A 19,241-nucleotide genomic window follows, 5' to 3' on the forward strand; every position below is an offset into this window, starting at 1 on the left:
TTAGGATCCAACGAATCACTTCCCCGAATCCCCACCTCGGGACCTCTCTGCTTTGGGGACCAGCCTTCATCCAACACAAGATCTTTGGAGCGAAAATTGAGATCCAAATCATCACCCAACCCTTCCTTCCTACCCGCCCGGTCCCATGTGTGATCTTTCCAGGGTTCCATTTTGATTCCCACCATTTTCACGATTATTCCCCAGGACCGAAGACCAGGACGGACGTCACTCAATCTCGTTTTGGGTCGATTCCAGCGAGGTCTACACCACAGGAGACAACTTAGGATGATGGATACCCACCATTCCTGGTGTAGACTTGGGTTGGCTTCATTTGGGGGGTACTGGCCAGCCTGCCTGGGCTGATCGCCCATATTGGGGTCAGCCCCCGTCTCATCCATGTGACGAAAATACTAGAAAAGGACAAAGTAGAGGAGGAGGAAAGGCGGGTCTGACTCCGTTTCTGAAGATTCAGTCCAGGGTGGTTGGTTCCATTGATCTGGGAAAAACAACATGGCGGGCGGGAATGGTGCAATCCACTTTCACGTCCTGCTGAGAATCTGAAACCAACCGTTCAAATCCGAGTTATTAGGGAAAGAGCCGTCGCCGTAGTTTGGTGCACAAGTCGCTCACACCCACACTCACACCCACACCCACACCCACACACACACACACACACACACACCCACAGCTCCACCATTGGAAGCAGATGGATGAAGAGCTGTCGGAACGTTCCGGTGCTTTGTGAGCAAGATGGAGGTGGAATGAGACCTTTCTTGAGGGCCACTTGGGGCTCAGTGGAGGTGACATCAAGATTGGCTTCTTGGGTGGGTTGGTTGCCTGGGTTTGGGGAAGTGATGGGATCCTGAGGCCTCGGATCTCAGAAGTGGATTAATCCACTCATGGATGAGTTCTCGACTGTGAGGTGGGACCTGCTGGAAGGAAGTGGGTCCCTGGGGGTGAGCCCTGGGGCACTTGTCTCGCAGGAAGCCTCCTGGCATTTCTAGTGTGGATAAAAGAGAGCTGTGACCATTCTGGAAGGCATTCAGGAAGGGTCCTATCAAGGAAACCCAAAATGTCCAGTGGGATACCACCAAGGAAAGTTTCCGAGGGCCGTTTCCGAGGTCCTAAAAATTGAAAGGTAAAATATGCTCTTCTCAGGGCTTTGAAGCCCTGGGCCGCCATAAGCGTTTTCAAATAGCACCCAGGAGTCCTCACTCAGGATTGGGAGGAGACTCGAGTGGGTGCATGAGTCAGCTTTACGTTGCTCTGACAAAATACCTCAGTCGATCAGTTTGGAAGAAGGAAAGGTTGGTGGAGGCTGATGGAGGCTGATGGTTCCAGGAGGCTCAGCTCATGGCCGGTTGGGTCTGTTGACTTTGGGGAAAAATAGCTCATCTCATGGTATCTGGGATGTAAAGACGAACAGGAAGGAATGGAGGCCGTTATCTCTTGGGAAGGCACACCCTCCGGGAGCTAACCTCCACCCATGGCCTCCACTTCTTAACGACTCCACTGTCTCCCAATAGCACCCCAGACTTGGGACTAAGCCTTTAATACCTGGGCCGTTGGGGACACTCAAGACCTGAACCATAGCATTTGGGTTCTCTGCTTCAAACATTTTCATGAGCTGCAATCAGTCACCACCGAGGGCTGGAACCTCTCATTTGAAAGCTCTTCTGGAGAAGAATCCACATTCAATACATGTTCATAAATAACAACTTTGCACACTTACATTATAAAACAAAATATTATATAAAAAAGAATATGCAACGTGGACGCAGTGGGGCACACACCTGTCATCCCAGCAGCTGGGGAGGCTGAGGCAGGAGGATCGTGAGTTCAAAGCCAGCCTCTGCCAAAGCGAGGCCCTAAGCAACTCAGTGAGACCCTGACTCTAAATAAAATGCAAAATAGGGCTGGGGACGGGGCTCAGGGGTCGAGTGCCCCTGAGTTCAATCCCTGGCATGCAAAAACAAAATAAAATAAGATTTCTAACCTATTATAGCTGATCTTTATATACAATATATAACGTATTTTGCATATTTTGTATATTTTTGCAGGTGCAAATTTCCAGATTGGGTTTTCTGCAGCCCCCTCCCACAGAAGGCTCAGAGACCAAGCCAGCCCCCGCCGTTACCGTGACAGTTTGTTTAGCGCATCTGGACATTGGACTCTGTCACGATTTCTTGCTTCATGTTGGTGAAGAAAGATAAAAAGTCGGCTTTCCTAGTTTCAAAATCTGTATGCAAGAGCCACCTCCCATCATCATTTTGCAAAGGTCAGTTTGACAATTATTCTATTTTTTGCCTTTTGAAAAACTCTCTGTTTTAACAAGCTTTATCTTGAGAACGGCTTTAGAATAAAAGAGAAAAAAAAATTGTGTGCATAGTCGAGACGGGGGCTGCCTACAGATCTCTCAGGGCGGCTGATGGGTAGCATCTTTCTATCAATATTGTGTCGTCGCGAGAATCCGCCACCCGACGTGGACATTTTAGAGATATTAAGCAAGATCCGCACCCGAGTCCCTCGTTTTTATATTTTATTCATTTATTCTGAACCCTGGGCCTTGCACACGTTAGAAAAGCACTTTAATATTGAGCTTGATTTCTAGTCCTTCTTAAAATATTTTTTTTTGATAAAGAGTCTTGCTAAGTTGCTTATCTCATGCCTCAGTTCACCAAGTAGCGGAGATTACAGGGATGCACCCCTATACCCCGGCTGCCTTGCTGGATTTTGACCTAATGTCCTTCATGTGGTCCACGTAGGAGTCCATAACACACAAAGGCACCAAGAGTGCCTCAACTGGAACCTCTGAAACTGTGAGCCCCAAACCGACCTTTTTACTTTATAACTTGATCTTCTCTGGTATTCGTTATAGTCACGCAAAGCTGACTGACACCGTCAGGGTGAAATGATCTTCTGGGTACGAGATTCCCTCCCCGTCTTGAAACAACAGTCGATGATTCTGTCGTGTCTTCAACGAAGCGATCGTGGTCTGTTAGTGATTTTACTTCAGTGGTGACTGGGCGTCAGATCGATGATGCTCAACATCCTTTGCCATTAAGTATCCAATTAAGTAGAAAGCCCCAGCCGTACGCATTTTCTATTTTTTCCTGCAAAATTCAAGGCTAACTGTGAGACCTGCATTTCCATCGTGATCAACTTATCAGCTAATCGCGTGGCTCTAAGTCATTCGCTCTATTTCTCCCATTTATTATTCTTGCATGAGTTTCCGGTGACAAAGTCTCAGTCCTAACCACTGCTTAAATTCTGCAAGAGGCATTCGAGAAATTCGGACCCCTTCCGTATTGTTCAGGGCGCTTCCTGTGCAAGATTCATAAACCAATTGGAACCCACTGAAGTTTAAGAAAACCCGAGGGCGGATCGGCTCCAGGATAAAGAGGTACCCAAGAGGTGTCAAGGACAGGGTAACAGGGGATCGGAGAAGCTGTCTAAAGTCCCAAGACGTCCAACGATTCCCCGCCAAAGACATGGCCATGTCCTGACGCCCAGCATCTGTGAATCCAGCCGTCTTTGGAAACAGGGTCGTTGCAGATCCACCCAAGCAAGTTGAGAGGAGCGCATCACGGCACAGCGGGGTCTCAGTGCCATCCTCAGTGGCCTTATGCCCCAGGTTTTCAAGGGCTGGTTATCTACAGTGCACACTGGCACAGGGGCTCCACCTTGGGCCACTCAACATGACCACGGGATCAAAGTCCCGTCGTGGGGGCGCAGCCTCTCCCAATTTCATTGGGCAGCGACGTCACCAGATGCCGGAGAGGCTGCCCCAAACTGTCCTGCGGGGGATGCCCCCCAAACTTACAGACTCGGAAGGCGTCACCAGATAACTATTAAACGCCGACTGCATACCTTCGGAGAGGCAGCCTGTGACTTTGCATTTTTTAAGAAAATAGTTTAAAATTTGTTCTAATGAGTTCTACACGGCACTAGAATGCACTTGGACTCATCTTAGTATCCTTCCTACCCCCATTCCCCCTCCCTTCCCTTCAGTCCCCTCTGCCTAATCCAAAGTACCTCTATTCTTCCCTGGCCCCCACCCCATTTATTGTAAATTAGAATCTGCTTATCAGAGAAGACATTTGGCCTTTGGTGTTTGGGGATTATCTTATTTCACTTAGCCTGATACTCCCCAGCTCCGCCCATTTTCTAGCAAATGCCATCATTTCATTCTTCTTCATGACTGAGTAATATTCCATTATATATGTATATCACTATTTTTTTTAAATAGGCTTTCAGATGACACCCCTGCGATTAGAGGAAGGAACCCCAGAAACTTCATAGTCATTTTTGTGCAGTTGCAGGGAAAGAAGAAGATCATGTGGACTTTCTACTGTCCCGTACAGAACGCACGCTGGCCACAGGTATTTGACCTAAACTATGGATAAGGAGGTGTTCCTCTGACCAGAGGGGAACCGTCCCTCCCAGCTGAGCTGATGTGGCTCATTAGGAAAAGAGAGATTTAACCCACAAGGCACATCTATTGAAGCTGAACCTATTTTGCTAAACTTTCTTTTTTTAAATATACATTTCCTGAAATATCCCGTAAGAGGAGACGATGAGAGAAGATCACAGATTTTTCCCCGTAGATCTCCGTCGATGGGTTTAGAGCCATCATTCCCGTCTCTATAGGGAATCGTCCATCTGCCTATGGATTTCTGTATCTGCCAATCATTCATCTACCAATTTCTGTGTATCTCTTGTGTCCGTTCGTCCATCCATCTATCCATCTTTCCACTGACTGTTCATCTGCCACAGGTGTATAATATTCCAATCCACCCATCGATTCTACCTAATCACTTATCAATCTATAAGTACGTTTGTGTCTGTCACCCATCGATTGATATCTCCAAGATAGGATTCCTGCCCCGACGGGGACCATTTTACCCATTTCTCGGATGACCGTAGAGGAATCAGGGGATTCCACAGCCTCCCTATTGGAAAATATACATTTTAACCTATTTCCCTAAAGGTTTAAATAGCTTTACAAAATGCTCTCGTTACAAAACTCGTGGGAACAGAGAAGACCATTTCTACCTCCCTTCTGAGTCCCTATTTGCACATATAAAAAAAAGGACGTCCGTTAAAAGAGTTTGCGAAAAACCTCATTTAAGTGATTGACACTCATTTGAAATTCATGATCATTCAACCTCGACCGGTTCCACGTTTGCTTTGGATCATTGAAAGGGAAAAAAAAAAAAAAAGGTTTATTTAGCCACTTTGGGGTATAAAATAAGATAGAATGAAATTTGCTCAACCTTAAGAGAGCAAATACGCGGAGACTCCGGTTTATTTCTCTTATTCGATCCGTGTTATTATTAATTATCCGATATCTTCATCTCCTTGCGAAATCCAAGGCGGGAACAGAACCATTTAAATATTTTCTGATAAACTGAGAATGTCATACGCCCTGGTCATGTCGGCTGCATGGGGTCGACAGAGAAGATGGGTAAACGGGTAAATATGAGGCAGAGATCATACGTTCAAGGTTATTTCTGTTCCGATTTCTTCTCAAATTTACTAAACTGCATGCTCAGAACTTTCAGGTCTCGTGTAAGGGTGACTCCCGAAGATATTTATCATCAGCACGCGGCGGAGATTGTTTTTTCCCCCCAAGGACTACGTCTACATTTAAGCCTCCCTAGATCACGCATTTTTATATTTCTACTCATTTCTAGCGATTGCAAAATAAGGACAGACCACTACGAATGAGTCCTGTGTCCTCAATCAGATTTCTTTTCCTTTTTAACTCGGGCACGAGCCAATCCCGTAGGAGCACGTGCTGCGTATCTCTGTAGCTGGCTTCCCCAATCTATTGCTTCCTGTGGCTGTGTTACGCATACCTGAGATAATCAACTTATAGAGACAAAAGGTTTACCTGGGCTCACAGTCCACAGCTTAGGTCCTGTTGCTGCAGAGTATAGTAGGAGGGTGTTCAGAGGCAACTTCTCACGTCATGGACACAGAGGACGGGACTGTTCCCACAAGTCCTGCTCCAAGGGCACACAGTTCCAGCGAAGGTCCCATCTCCCCCTCGTCCATCCAGCCATCGATGGATCCGTCCACTGATGAGGTGAGGCCCCTCAGGATCCCATCACCTCCGATGAGCCTCACCCCTGCACGCGGAGCAAGACTGCAACACAGGAGCCTTGGAGGGACAGTTCCGGGTCCAAATCATAACCTGGTTGATGGACGTGGTAAGACGGTACCGCCCGGGAGGGTAGGAGTGTAGCCCAGGTGATTGATCACGTTTCTCATCTTCTCCTGCAACAAACCGTCTCATTCATCAGTAGCTCCTCCTCCGAGCCTTAGTGCTTTGAGTCTTTGTGTGACCTTCGTCTCCGCCTGACCCTACATCATAAGGGTCACTCAGGCAGTGATAAAAATGGGATGATGTGTCCCCTCCTCTCAGGTCACAAGCCCCAGGAAAGGTCTCTGATACCCAACCAGCCACCAACCACCGACCGACCACGTCAAGCTCTGATTTACCCACGAATCCAACTATCCCTCCCAAGGGGCCCCCATGAGTGTACTCAGAAATGACCCCTTGCCCACGCCGGGCTCCCTCTCTTCTCTTGTTTCTCTCTTTATTTCTCTTCTTTATGACCCTCCTTCCTAGTTCTTCTTCTTCCCCTTCCCAACTCCTACTCCTCCATCTCCTCCTCCACCATCTCCTCCTCCACCTGCACCTCTTCCACTACCTCCTCAAGCTCCTCCACCATCTCCTGCTCCATCTCCTCCACCAACACCTCCTCCTCCACCATCTCCTCCTCCACCCCCACCATCTCCTTCTCCCCTCCTTCACCTCTTTCACCTCCACCACCTCCTCCACCTTCTCCACCAACACCTTCTCCTCTTCCACCTCCATCATCTCTTCCTCCACCTGCATCTCTTCCACTACCTCCTCAAGCTCCTCCATGATCTCCTCCTCCACCTCTTCCACCAACACCTCCTCCTCCTCCACCATCTCCTCCTCCTCCTCCATCATCTCCTCCTCCACCTGCACCTCTTCCACTACCTCCTCAAGCTCCTCCACTATCTCCTTCTCAATCTCCTCCACCAACATCTCCTCCTCCTCCACCATCTCCTTCTCAACCTCCATCATCTCCTTCTCCACCTCCTCCACCTTTTTCACCTCCACCACCTCCTCCACCAACACCTTCTCCTCCTCCACCTCCACCATCTCCTCCTCCACCTGCATCTCTTCCATTACCTCCTAAAGCTCCCCCACTATCTCCTTCTCCATCTCCTCCACCATCTCCTCCTCCACCATCTCCTCCTTTACCTCCACCACCTCATCCACCAACTCCTCCTCCACCTCCTCCACCTCTTTCACCTCCACCACCTCCTCCACCTCCTCCACCTCCTCCACCAACACCATCTCCTCCTCCACATTCACCACCTCCTCTACCTTCTCCACCTCCTCCACCTCCTCCACCAACACCTTCTCCTCCTCCACCTCCACCATCTCCTCCTCCACCTGCATCTCTTCCATTACCTCCTAAAGCTCCTCCACTATCTCCTTCTCCATCTCCTCCACCACCTCCTCCTCCACCCCCACCATCTCCTTCTCCACCTCCACCAACTCCTCCTCCACCTCCACCCTCTCCTCCACCTCCACATCTTTCACCTCCACCACCTCCTCCACCTCCTCCATCTCCTCCACCTCCTCCACCATCACCATCTCCTCCTCCACATTCACCACCTCCTCAACCTATTCCACCAACTCCTCCTCCATTTCCATCCTCTCCTCCTCCACCTCCACCACCTTTCACCTCCACCTCCTCCACATCTTTCACCTTCACCACCTCCTCTACCTTCTCCATGTCCTCCATCTCCTCCATCTTCTCCACCAAAACCTTCTCCTCCTCCACCTCCACCATCTCCACCTCCACATTCACCACCTTCTCCTCCTCAACCTCTACCTCCTCCACCTCCACCACCTCCTCCACCTTCTCCACCTCTTCCACCAACACCTCCTTCACCTCCAGCATCTCCTCCTCCACCTCCTCCACATCCACCACCTCCTCCACCTCCTGCACTAACACCACCACCTCCTTCATCTCCTTCTCCTCCTCCGCCATCTCCTCCACCATCTCCTCCATGAACACCCTCTTCTCTTCCACCTTCTCCACCTCCTCCTCCAGCACCTCCTCCTTCTCCTCTACTATCCTCTCCACCTCTTTCTACTCCACCACCTCCTTCACCTCTTCCACCAACACCTCCCTCACCTTTCCTACTCCATCTCTTCCTCCTCCTTCACCTCTTCCACCACCTCCTGTTCTTCCTTCTTTTTCTTTTTCTCCCCCCTCCTCCTCTTCTTCTCTCTCTCTCTCTCTCGCTCTCGCTCTCGCTCTCTCTCACTCGCTCTCTCCTTCAGGAATTCATTTCTCTAGGGCATCCATCCTTCAATGTCTCAGGAATATTTATTTTCTCTGTTCTCATTCCCTCCCTCCCTCCAGCTCACTCTCCATATCATCACCAAAGCAAACGTCCTAAAATATAAATCTGATTTTTTCCTCCTTTTCCCACCTACATAAAATATGCTATTAGCTCCTCAACGGCTAACTGGAAAAATTCTACCTCTCCAGCAAGCCTTCGATACTCCACATAATCCGACCTTTGTAAAAATACTCACCCCTTCTCCCAGGCTCAACTCCCCCGGTTTCCAAACACCCATCTAGATCTTAGGTTGAACAATATCTATCTTCCGTCCCTTTCCTTCTAAACGCAATCTTCCTCTGAAAATTCTCCTTAATCATTTCTACCTTTAAGGGCACAGTGAACCCATATATCACCCATGACCTCCTGAACATCTTGAGATCCTGATACCTTTTCACGGTGCCGGGTTCATTATCCACCTGCTGTATGCTTTCTTAAAACCGGGATTACGGTTTAGATGTGAGATGGACCCCCAAACCTCCTGTGGGAGACAATGCAAGAAAGTTCAGAGGTGAAAAGACCTGGTTATGAGAGCCTCCACCTAATAAGTGGATTAATCCACTTGAATGGATTAATTGGTGGTGACTGCAGCAGGTGGGGTGTGGCTGGAGGAGGGGGTCCCTGGGCTGTGCCTTTGGGGTCTCTGTCCTGTCCCTGGTGAGCAGAGCTCTCTCTGCTCCCTGGTGCCCTGTCCTGAGCTGCTCTCCTCCTCCAGGCCCTGCCGCCATTTTGTTCTGCAAATCTTAAGTCTTTCCCCTTTTCTTTTTGATACCAGGGATTGAACCCTGTCGTGCTTAACCTCAGAGCCACATCTCCAGCCCTTTCTATTTTACTTAGAGACAGGGTCTCACTGAGATGCTGAGGCTGGCCTTGAACTTGAGATCCTCCTGCCTGAGGCTCTAGCCACTGGAATGAGAGGCACACGCCCCCATCCCAAGCTAAACTGAGGTTTTGAGATGGAACTGGGCTCTGATTCTGCTGGGAGGTGGGGTCTCTGCAGCCGGGAAGTGTTGGGGGGGGAGGGGCTCAGCGTCCATTTCTTCTTACTGGATTCTTGTGAATTTGCAGAAGGAACACCACTGACCAGGTGGTGTTCCTGCAAGAGGAGGATTTATCCAAGAAAGACACCGGAACAGAGCTCTTGAGTTTCAAGAGAGGACCCCATAGCGGGTTTCCCCCACCTGAGCACGCCAGGCTAGGGGTTGATTCAGCCCCGGGGTCTCTGCTCTGGGTCCAGATTTAGGCTAATCTGCTGTGGCTGTGCACGAATGCTATTGGTCAGCTCTGGAGGCCCGGTTTCCATTCAGGAGGCTGGGGCAGGAGGATCCCAAGTTGGAGGCCAGCCTTCACAACTTAGCAAGACCCTGTCTCAAAATAAAAAAAAATAAAATAAAAATAAAAAGGGGTTCCCGGGCATGTGACTCAATGGTGAAACACCCCTGGCTGCAATCCTTGGTACCAGAATGCAAAAACAATTGGGGATAAAAAAAAAGTTTAGGTCACAGATATATTTTCAGTTCTCAAGACTGTGCAAGAGTTTACAAAGTACTGAAGGAATTTCTAAGTCAGTCAGTGAATTAATACATTCTTGCAAAGTCACTGACTTTCTTGCCTATTATATATAAATTGTCCTGCTTGAGTTGAGGTTATGCTGCTCAACTGCAGGATTTAGACATCAGTGTCTACATCTGTGGGTCTGTATTCGTTATCTGTGTATGTCATTGCTTTGCAGGAAAAGCCGCACTTCTTACGTAATAATACATTTATAATGGATTTATTTATTGATGTAACATTACCACGTCAGTGTACCTTGACTATCTATCCAATATGAGAAGAGAGATGAGTTTAAATATCTAATAATAGAAAAAGCAATATGCAATAGATGTACATAGTCAAATATGCATATGTTTGTGTTATACAGAAAAGCAATATGCGATATTTGTACGTATTCATATATGCATATACATTTGTAATAGGCATATATTTATAAATATTTATGTGCATTATTTGTTTTTCCATTATTGGATAGGTATCTACATTTATATTCTTGTTTTTGGTGAAGAAGGTTTTTATATTGTATGAGCCAGCTTTCCGACACTGTAATGAGTTACCTGAGACCATCAACTGATAAAGAAGAAAGGTCGACCATGAATCACAATTGCTGAGGTTTCAGTCCCTTGGCCCCCCTTGCTTTTGAGGCTGTGGGGAAGGAGCTCATCGTGGCTGGAAGTGTGTCATGGGGCAGAACCACCAGGGCTGCTAACCACGGAGACCTCCCTTGTGGCCAGGAAGCAGAAGAGAAAAAGAGGATCCTACAGTCCTCTCCAAAGGCCACACCCCCAAAGACCTAAGCTCCTCCCACCAGGCCCCACCTCCAAAGAGCTCCGAGGTGGAAACCAACCAGTTAACATAGGGGCCTCCTGAGGACATTTCAGGTCCAAACCACAGGGGAGCCACATGGGATCTCTGTAAAGATCTTTCCCCTAAGATCCACAGAAGGTGACCAGCTTTCCAAGGAGACTGACCCAGCAAGGATAGAGCCCTGGACACGAACCTTACAATATGGTGGGCCCTGCGACCCAGGAGTCCCTCTTGCAAGAATTTGCAGGGACCCCCCCCCCCACCCCACATGATACCATTATATCAATTCATTTCTGCAGACTGGATGCTTCAATTCTCTGTTCTCAGCAGAGGCAACCGGGAAGAGGCAGTTGTATATTTTCCTTCTATAAATGAATTACTGCAGTGTCAAAAAAAAAAAAAAAATAAGACTATCTGACCTTTATTAAGACTTGCCACATCCTGTTAAGTATACACTCAGCTAATTATCACCACCTGGCTGCGAGATTCACGTCACCCCCTTCATTACTTGCAGATGCAGGAAGGAAGAGAGCCGGAAATCGTTTAAATACACCTTGAAGGTTATCGGCAACTTGGACCCCAGCAATCCAGCTGAAGCACCTACGTTCATTACCCCAAATCGGATAACGTCTGCTTCAACAGCTCCTAAACCCACTTCACATAGTGTCCATTGATCGTCAATTTCCCGTGTCCCGACTTGAAATTCATTATTCTCTCTCCCAACTGGAGATCGGCTGAAAAGGATGAACTCTTTAGACCTTGAAAGTGAACTGGGCCATGTTTCAAACTAACCAGCACGCCAGACTTGCCTGTCTTCCCCGAGGCTTGGGAGGCCGAGGCAGGAGGATCTCAAGTTGGAGGCCAGCCTCCGCAATTTAGCAAGACCCTTTGCAACTTAGTGAGACCCTGTCTCAAAAATTAAAAAAATAAATAAATGAATGAATAGATTTTAAAAAGGGGGCTGAGGATGTGGCCCAGTGGTTAAGCACCCGTGAGTGACCCTGTGACCACCAGGACAGCCGGAGACCCTGACCTCAAACAGTTCAAGATGCCCAGTGCAGAGGGTATTTGGAGGTTGCCCAGTAGCCCCCCCGGGCTGGCTGGACGCTTTGCTGGGTGGCTTGCTGTGTGCCTGGTCTGTGCCCACCTGTCTGCCACCCCGGGGCTGGGGCTCTCTCTGTCACAGCTGGTTTGCACTGGGATTAAGCTGCTCTTTGCGTGAGGTTGTAGCAGGGTGGCTGTGTCTCTCTAGTGATGGAGGCAACTGCGCGCATCTATTGGCTGGGGCGTTTGTAAATTTCATTCAGCCTGGTCCAATGGCTGGAGGAGAGGGCTGCAGACAGCGGGACCTCTCAGCTCAGTCTCTCTTTCTCTCGCAGAGCCGCTTCTCTTGCCCATCTCTGGCTCTCAGCACAGAGTCTGGATTCAGCCCCGGCTCTCCGCCCGCCTGCTGCCTGGACTCGGATGCTTTCTTCTCCCTGGCCACGGAGGAGGACGATGGACCACCCAAGCGACTGAATCTCCTCCCAGGGTGCTGCCCGTGGCCCTCGCATTCCTTTGGATGAGCAGGTGGAGCAGCTGCCCTGGCTGCCTACCGCCTCCTGAATCAGACGCCTTGCTCCCTGGAAAAATCTGGATGTGCAAGGAGAACCCTTATCAGCCAATGCGGCTCCCTGAGCCCCAGGTAGGCGCCCTTCTAAGATGTCTCTCTCGGTGGTCATGAGCCTTTCTCTCTCTGTGTCGGGATTGGCATTGGAACATTTCAACTGGCGTCTCTTCTCCTGCCACAGGAAGGTGGTGGTGGTGGTGGTGGTGGTGGTGTGGGGAGGCTCTCTGCGGACATCTCCGCGTCCTTTAACTGGGCATTTTTATTTGTTCCCTTCCCTTTCCTGGATTGGGAGGAGAATTGGGACAGGAGTGTGTCCCCCTCTGTCGCTCCATTCCTTAGGTGTGGGTGGGTGTGTGTGGACATGTATGAACAGCTTCTCATGGGAAGGCTGCAGGCAGGCAGCGTCTCCATAGAAATATTGGCATTTATGGGGGACTGGACAGAAAAAAAAAAAGAAAATGTGTATTTTTTTTTTTTTTTTTTTTTTGGACCACGATTGTTGGGATGCATTTTGCTGCCATCAGCTCTTGGAAGGGCTCTGGTTGCGGGGGGGGGGGTGTTGTGTGATGTGTTTACAAAGTAGCAAAAGCCTGACATACAAATAAACACACGCGTGTGCGTGTGTGTGTGTGTGTGTGTGTGTGTGTCTGCAGTACAGAAGCGAGGACCAGAGCCCAGCGCCAGTTCTCTGCAAGCCAGGACTGGAGGAGAAGGCTGAGGCTTCTCTTGCAAACTGTGAGCCACCACGGATCGGGCCTTTCTCTTTCTTGAAGAAAACTATCAGCTACCACCGCCTGGGGTGCTTTTGGCGCGGGGTTCGGGGATGGGGGGGGGTTAACTAGACAGAAGCAGGAAAATCAGGCTTGGCTGGGTTTGCATGAAGCCATCTCTCCCCCCTCCCTCTCTCCTCTCCTCTGCTGGCCTCGGTTAAGATGCCGGCTGGTGTGGTGCACGGAGTAACGCACGTGATTGATCCGGACCTGGCTGGGCAGCCATCCCGGGGCGCGCTGGAGACCCCGGCTGGAGAGCCCAGGGTGGCTCAGCGCTGTGTTTTGTTTTGTTTTTTTTTTTTTTGCAAAACCGGGGGGCAAACCTTGCAGTGGGTGTGGGTGCGCGCGCGCCGGGGGTGGCGGGGAGAAGCAAGTCATGGGAGGGTGTCGAGGGGATTGGGGGCAGGTGGCTTCTTTGCGAGCCCTGGAATCTGGCCTGGATCCCCCTCCCCTTTTTTCTTCTTTTCTTTTCTTTTTTCTTTTTTTTTTTTTTTTGGGGGGGGGGGTGGGGGTAATGCAGCTACCGCGCTCAGCAGCCTCGCGGAGATGCTCTGAAAGAGGAGAAAAGTTGGAAGCGGAGGGTGTCGGCGCCGGGGTCTCCAGGGAGCTGGGGCCACCGTCCGTGTGCACCCAGCAGCTCCGCCACCACTTGGCAGGGCGCACGATCCGCCAGTCCCCAAGGCGGAGACGGGGAGGGGGTCTCCATAGGCGGACCCCCTCCTTGGCCTCGGACAACACAACCAACAACCCCCCCCCCCCTCCGTCGCAACGCGCTGTCCCGTGCTTCATGTCGCCCCCACCTGGCCTCCCGGCCTCCCCCCCCCCCCCCAGGCCTCCCCCCAGCCCCAATTCCCGCGCAGCTGGGCCCCCGCTGCTGGTGGCGAAGATCCTGGTGGACACGGCGGCGGGGGTGGGCGCGGGCCGAGGAGGGACCACCCGGAGAGGCGGGTCCCGCAGGCTTCCCCCGCCAGGCCGAGGCCGCGGCGCGCTGAGCCTGCGCCCGCACTCGCGGGGCCCGACCTGCGGAAGCGCGGGCGGGGGCTGGGGCGGGAGGCGGGGGAGGGAGGTGTCGCTCGGCTGCAGATGATGCGGGGGTGGGGGCCCCGCCGTGGGAAGGGAGGCCCAGGTCCCCGCCGGCGCGGCGCCCCCCACCCGGAGGCTGCGCCCCTCTCCAGTTGGACACCGGTCGCCTCCCCCCCCGCTCCCGGGGCCACTCCAGCCGCCGAAGCGCAGCCCGGCTCGGCTCCCTCCCCGCCCGCAGCCGGTCCCAGCTCGGTGGCCTCCGCGAGATCCGGTAGGCTCGGGTCCCCGGGCCCCCCACCCCCGGCTTTGCGCACGCCCCCTCCCCGGCCCCGTGGGCCCAGTGCCCCGCGCAGCCCTGGGCCCGGGCGCGCGATCCCGGCGCCAGACACTGCGCCCTTTCTTCCCTGCGAACCCCCCGCCCCGAGGCCTGGCCGGGACCACCCTGGGGACGGATGCCTCGTTTGCAGGGCGAGGGGCGCCCGAGGACGTCCTTGACTCCCCTCTTTCCCTTCCCCAAACGCTATTTTTTTTTGTTTTTTTGGAGGCCGGTCTTTTCCTCCGGCCTCTTCCTACGCCTGGCCCCGCGGGTGTGCGACTCTTTTTTCATTTATTTTGGGACCCGCCGCGGCGCTGCTGTCCTCGGGAAGGCCGGGGAGGGGGCCGGGGAGGCTGCGCGTTCGGGGTCCGGCGGCGGCGGAGGCAGGTCGGGCCCCCGCCGTGCGCCCTGCTCTGCAGCCTGCGCCGGCGCCGGGCGGGCGCGCAAGGGGAGACTGATACCCAGCGCTCGCGGAGCCCGGGGTGCGCGGGGACAGAGGATCCCCATCTGTCATCTGAACCCAACTTAAGACCTGGGTGGGGGGGGGGGCGAGGGCTGCCTGGGGAGGGGGCTCGAGAACTTGGCAGGTGCTGCTCTTGCCGCCAGACTCCACAAGGTGGTGGTGTGGACTCTGCTTTGGACGATTTGATGTGACAGTCTTCTTCTTATTTTTGTGCATTCGGTCAGTTGTGCGGAAAGGGTCGTCAGGGTGTCCATCCTGGGCTTTGGACAGGGTCCCCCTGCTCACCGTGTTCCGAGGCCGGGAAGGAGGTGCCCCCGGGTTGTCCAACCGCGGGGCAGGGCGCGCACGATCAGCCATTACTGTGATTTTTCTTTCTTTTTTTTGGGGGGGGGGGCGGGGGGAACTGCAAAGAGACAAGAGACAAAAAAAGGAAAAGAAAAAAGTTTAGAGAGACCTCGTTACCTTCAGGAAGCACAAGGAGCCATTTGGGTGGGCGTCCTGCGGGGGGAAAGGGAGAGGGTCGTGCAGACCCCCCTGGGCCACACTGCGCGCACGCACACCGCCCAGCTCCTGGGCCTTGCAGAGAGAGGGAGCGAGCCGCATGGTCTGAATCGAGACGGGATCGCGTTTTCCTGGAGATTGGCACAGCCAGCTGCGACCATCAGATGGCGAACAGATCTGCATTTTCGTGGGGGCAGATTTGGCCAGTGGAGAATTAGTTCATGCCTTGAATTGGCTGCGGGGAAGACGCTAACAGTAATCCTCTAAATCCCGAGCGTAGATTTTTCCCGGGTGCATGGAATAGAACCGGGGGTGGCGTGTGGGGCTGTGGGGGTGCTCACGTACAGGGTTGCATGAATGCTTTATTTAAAAAAAAAAGAAAATAGAAGATTTTTTTTTTCTTGCTCCTGCAATTCAGGACCTAAGAATTTCCCAGGGGCTTCTGCAAATACGCATCTACTCAGTGTTCTGTCACTCAAAAGAAATGCAGGCTGTGTGTGTGTGTGTGTGTGTGTGTGTGTAAGTAACAGTCTCGTCTCCAACATGCAAGAATATAATCAGGGCCAATTGTAGCAAGTGGAAAATTACTTCATCAGTTTTAAATCACTGGATTAAAATCAGAGCTTGGATTTTTTTTTTTTTTTTTTTGGAAGCTAGAAATGATTTTTTTTGAGTATGGGTTGAAAGGTAATTGCATTTTGGTCATAATGGCTGGGCTCAGATGCTATCTGGAAGGTGCTTGGATAGACGATTCTTGGGTGGAGAAATCGTGGCTCTCCTTTGTATTTTTCATAGAATATTGTTGCATATGCCCCGTTGGCCCTGAAGCCAGGACACCTGCTCCTTCCTCCCCAGACCTGTCAGCAGGGCAGAGATTTGTGGTAACTCTGGGATTGCTACCTCAGGGAGAGGCGGCAGATTTCTTGGTGTTTTTAGAAAAGTGAAAGCAAATCGACTTGAGTGTGTTTGCAAGCTCCTAGTTTTTGATCTGAGATGTGGGCAGAGGATGATCAGCATGTGGGTTTTTTTTTTTTTTCCTCTTTATTTCTCAGTTTAGGTTTTACTCATTTTTTTTTTTCTTTTTTCTTTGTAGTAATCTGCAGAAAACTCATTGATGACCCGTGCACAATGACGGGAGGGCCTTGTGGACTGGCACACAGCCGTGCCTTTAAGAACTCCTTACAATCTTGTGCTTTTATCCCTGGACCCCGAGGAGAAAGGTTCTCAGGAAAACAAACATGCAGAGGACCTCAGTTTCACATCCTTCTCTTTTAATTGGTCCTCTCCATTGGAAACCCTTCTTGGATGGTTGGGGACATAAATATGCACTCATCCAACTTGTTGTCTGAATTTATTGTTTTCTAATGACAAGACTCTTACACTGAAGGCAACTTATCCAGATAGAAAAAAAAAAAAATCTTTTTGCCCAACACAAGGAGAGTTCATTTCAGTATATGAAACTCAAGTGTCAATTAGGCATATAGATCTGTCTGTCTGTCTGTCTATTTATTAGGACATTTTAGTATACAAGCCAGAGGGTCTTCTTTCTGAAACACATTTTCCTTTGGACAATATGTATATATCATCATACCAAGTGGGAAAAACAACCTTCAGTGTAGTTTGAATCTGTTTCCTTTCTTTTTTGAATCTGTTTCCTTTCTTTTTCGTGGGGGCAGATTTGGCCAGTGGAGAATTAGTTCATGCCTTGAATTGGCTGCGGGGAAGACGCTAACAGTAATCCTCTAAATTTTTGCAACTGACAGTTTTGAAGAAATACTTGGATCCATGGATAGGAAGGGTTTCCTTTTGCAGAGGGTCACATTGAATAAATTAAATGACTCTCTAAAGGACCAAACAGCTCTGCTAAAATCAACCCACCAATGGATGGGGCTGTCTTTTCTGAGTTGAGGCATTCTGTGGTGAGCTCACCTGTCGGGGTGTGTGGGCCGCACACCTGGGCTGGGCAGAGGCACACCTGTCCATGGGTGTTGATTGGTCCAATGCTTCTAGACTGGACCTCCTTGCATCTGAGCAGATATTAGGCTACTCTTCCTCCCAGAAATAGTGTATGAAGGGGAGAAAATGAGACTCAGCAACATTTAAAAAATATCTATCTATTGATCCATCGATCTATAGATCAATGTGTGTATAGATCTAAATTTCTATGTATGGATCTATCTATGAATCCATGCATCTATCTACAGCTCTAGGTATCTATATATCTTACCTGTAGATCTCTATATAGTTCTATACCTATATATTTGTCTATAGATCTATCTGCTATCTATTTATACATTGATCTCTATAGATCTATTATCTATTTATAGATCTATCTACTACTTATCTAGGTAGGGATCTATCTATATATTTATCTATAGATCTACTACTATCTATTTATAGATCGATCTGTCCACTGATCTATCTACTATCTAGGTATGGATCTACCTATCTATGTATCTATACATCTATCTACTATCTATTTAAAGATTGATCTCTATAGACCTATCTACTATCCATCTAGGTAGGGATCTGTCTGTCTATGTGCTTATAGATCCATCTGTGGTTTTCTTTAATTTATTCCTGATGGTTCTATAATTTCAGCAGGTGAAACTGTACAATGCATCTCTGGGATCTCCCTGGGTGGAGGATTCCAATTCAAGGACTCCAGTGTGTCTTTTTTGGGGTTTTGCTAATGAAATGGTTCCAATGCTCTTTAAAAATGGGGAGCAACGACCCAGAATGTTCTCTGGGTTGCTTTATTTAAAATGCATTTTTTTTTTTTTAAATAGTGACTCGGCACCATATCTGAGCACCATTTTTGGGGGTGTGTGGCTACAGGACCCCTGGACCCTGCTGCTCTCTGGCCTCTGTTTGGTGCTTGCTGTCCCGGTGCGGGGGAGGGGCCCACATTTGCAACACAGAGCTCCATTCTGGGGCCTGAAATCAGAGCCCGTCATTTTGAGACTGCAAAGAAATGAGGCTGGTTGAGAGTTGCCTCCCCTTGATGGGTTTTTGGAACGTGTACAGGAGGGATCAGAATTCAGGGATCCATGATTGGCACCGGTAGGAACAGTCAGGCTGACTCCAAGTTCCGCTCTGCAAAGTGCAGACAGGGCCCTCTGTGTATTGCAATGCTGGCCCGAGGAAACGGGTCCTTGTCTAACATTTCAACACCGTCAACACTTGGTCCCCCGGGTTCCAAGGTGCATATCACATTTCTTGATGTTCCCACTGCGGGGCGTGTGCTAATGCCAGATTTTTGCTCCTTAAACAGGGCAGAACTCGGAATGCAGCCGCTAACTCAGAAAAAACAGACTTTATTTATCTGCTCATTTATTTATTTTTTGGCACAAATAAGACGTGTCACTGAGCATTGCTTTCCTAAATAAGTCAGCTCCGCACACGCGACATCAACGCGTGTGCTCAGGTTGGCATGACATACGTGCGGGTTGATCTACACACCTGTGTGCATCTGTGGAAGAGTTAGAAGGTATTTCTTGCATGAAATATTTTTTTTCCACCATTGCATCACATCAGGTAAACTCTGAGTGTGTATCAGAAGGGGGGAAAAAAAAAGGGATATTTCATTAATCATTTTTTCATCTTTATCCACCAAAAGTGTGATACTCAGAGATGTCTCCCGTAGGTTGTGTATGATTGACAGGTGTGGTCCTCATTTAGCAGATTTAGCAGTGAGATCTCCATTCACTGATTATGAGCCCTAAACAGAGTGCGAGG

At 50.1% G+C, this 19,241-nt stretch overlaps 1 protein-coding gene across 4 annotated transcripts in view; it reads left to right on the plus strand.

Moving 5' to 3' along the window:
* The first annotated feature begins 12,160 nt into the window (after positions 1–12,160).
* Nlgn4x (neuroligin 4 X-linked) overlaps positions 12,161–19,241 on the plus strand; it is a 189,421-nt gene continuing 182,340 nt past the window's right edge. The window contains exon 1 of one of the 4 annotated variants that reach the window (XM_058579030.1): positions 12,161–12,505. The gene's annotated coding sequence lies outside the window, so the exon portion shown is untranslated. Of the gene's footprint in view, positions 12,506–13,091; positions 13,166–14,342; positions 14,495–19,241 lie in introns of those variants that run through there. The other 3 variants (XM_046443326.2, XM_058579032.1, XM_058579031.1) reach the window with 3 other exon arrangements.

This window comes from Marmota monax, unplaced genomic scaffold, assembly GCF_021218885.2.
Source record: "Marmota monax isolate L192 unplaced genomic scaffold, Marmota_monax_Labrador192_F-V1.1 WCK01_AAM20220418_F8-fsc00168, whole genome shotgun sequence".
Lineage (NCBI taxonomy): Eukaryota > Metazoa > Chordata > Mammalia > Rodentia > Sciuridae > Marmota > Marmota monax.